The sequence below is a fragment of the Arachis ipaensis genome, chromosome B04 (assembly GCF_000816755.2).
Source record: "Arachis ipaensis cultivar K30076 chromosome B04, Araip1.1, whole genome shotgun sequence".
Classification (NCBI taxonomy): Eukaryota; Viridiplantae; Streptophyta; class Magnoliopsida; order Fabales; family Fabaceae; genus Arachis; species Arachis ipaensis.
The window spans coordinates 132461785-132464221 of record NC_029788.2 but is presented as its reverse complement, the minus strand read 5'-3'; positions in this window follow the sequence as shown (position 1 = coordinate 132464221).

Below are 2437 nucleotides of genomic sequence, written 5' to 3'. Positions count from 1 at the left end.
AACCTAGTTGATTTTTTAGTGCACTCGGATTCAATAAAAAAAATTGAATTGACTTACATAATGGTTCAGACATAATAATCTAAATTTATTTTATTTATTTAATGGTTGGTAATTATCTTTATGTGAAATTAATATTTGAAAATTGTTAGATAATTTGATAAATTTAAATAAATTATTAGAGTAAAGTATCATTTTTGTCCCTAAAATTTGAGGTAAGTTTTAAAGTTGTCCCTAACATTTTAATCGTTCTATTTAAGTTCCTAATATTTCAAAACTGACTCAATGTTATCCTGTCATTAAGCCATTAGGGATCCGTTAACAGAATTGACGGCGGAACAAAATTGAGACAATTTTGAAACGTTAGAGACTTAAATAGGACGAAAACGTTAGGAACAAAAACGATACATAAAAATAAATTTTAATTTAATTTTATCTTTCAATAATATTAATTTTTTACATGTGATTAAAAAATAATTGAATACTATGTATAGTAAAAAATTGATATTATTGAAGGATAAAATTTAAAATTTATTTTTATGTATCATTTTTGCCCCTAATATTTTCGTCCTATTTAAATCTCTAACGTTTTAAAATCGTCTCAATTTTGTCTCGCCGTCAATTCTGTTAACGGATTGCAGAATAACATTGAGTCAATTTTAAAACATTAAAAATTTAAATAGAATGATTGAAACGTTAGATCAATACTTTATTCTAAATTATTATTATTATTATTATTACTACTACTACGTTCTAGAATGGCGACCAACAAAATATATATTAAGTACTAGAATGCTTGTAAGCGCTTACACTATAGGAAACATTTCAAGTATATTGGAAGTACTAGTGCACCAGTTATTTTAACTATTGATCTGATTTATAAAAAATATATATAATATATATTAATTGAAATCAACGGTTAAAATAACTGGTGCATCGATACTTTTCGATGCACTTAAAATATTTCCTATAGTATATACGTAGTGCTAGCTCTCTTGAGGATATTCAAATAAAAATATAAAATGATAAAAACACGACCCATTAGTAAGGTCTTACTTAACAACTAAGGATTCCTTTTTAGTTGCTAACTACTAACTAGGGACCGGGTAATGATTCTCTAGACATATAAGACATGTAATAATAAATTCAAGAGTTAAACAAGTAAAAAAAAAACTAATAAACATCCAAATTAGTATCCATATAAAATCAGAAATATAACTTGGTAACTTGTTTGGTAAAAAGCTCCAAAGTAGTATACATATAAAATTTTAGAAATATAATTAAAATCAGTTAGAGCAAGATCCGTCAAATCTGTGAACCAATTCAATGGATTCCACTCAGAAAATTAAAATATATCAAAACTGCAGAAATTAGTAACATATCATTCAAGTCATTCAATTCTTAAAAGATTAATTCAATTGGTGTGCAGCTAACTATCTAGGGTCGTTATAAGGAAGCTTTCCCATAACTAATCCCTCCTATATTATTCACAGAGGATAATTTCGTAAAGAAGCGTAAAACATTTTTTTTAAAGATACTTAAGTGTCGTATTATTATTGGGCGTATTAACGAATTATTTATTTTTAAATTTTTTAATAAATTAGAATAAAATCGATTTTTTATAACAATAACAATAAATTTAATTGTTATCTAGTCCGGTCGAACCGATCAATTTACATAACTTATTACTGGATCATTTTTTTTTGTTTTTTCTAAAACAAAAATAAAAATATATTTGTTTTTTTATCAAAAAATCTAAACATAATTCAGTTTAGATTGTGTAAATCAATCGGATTAAATCGAATCTAATTATTATAGTGCGGACAATTAAATTTATTATTATTGCTATAATAAATCAATTTCGTTCTAGTTTATTAAAAAATAAAATATTAACCAATTTAATAAATATATCCAATAATATTATAACACTTGTAAACGTCTTTAAAAAAAATATATTTTTAATATCTTTATCGAAATAGTTTCATTATTTATTTGACCTCCCCCCATTTTTCGTCACTATTTATCTAATAAAATAAAAAATAAGAAATTGATTTCAGGTTATTAAAATTTGTTGAAAATTTAACAAAATATTTGAAAAATAATGTTATATATTACTCTTTTATTTTTTACACAAAATCTCATATTTTTAACAAAAATTAAATAAAAATCTATACTTTCATAAAAAATAATTGCAAACTAGCTACATTAATTTTAAAAAAACAAGATATAAAGTGTTTCGAATTTTTTTCTTTTTTTTTTTTATATAATTCGAAACCAAATTGTATAGAATAAATTTCTAAATTTAAAGATCTACTTAACGATAAACTTTTCAAATTGCAAATTTTCACGGTGACACTAATTTGTGTTTCTATTTTTAATTTGTCACATCAATATTTTAGTTTAGAATTCAGTTAATATAATTTTTTTTAAATTAATATGT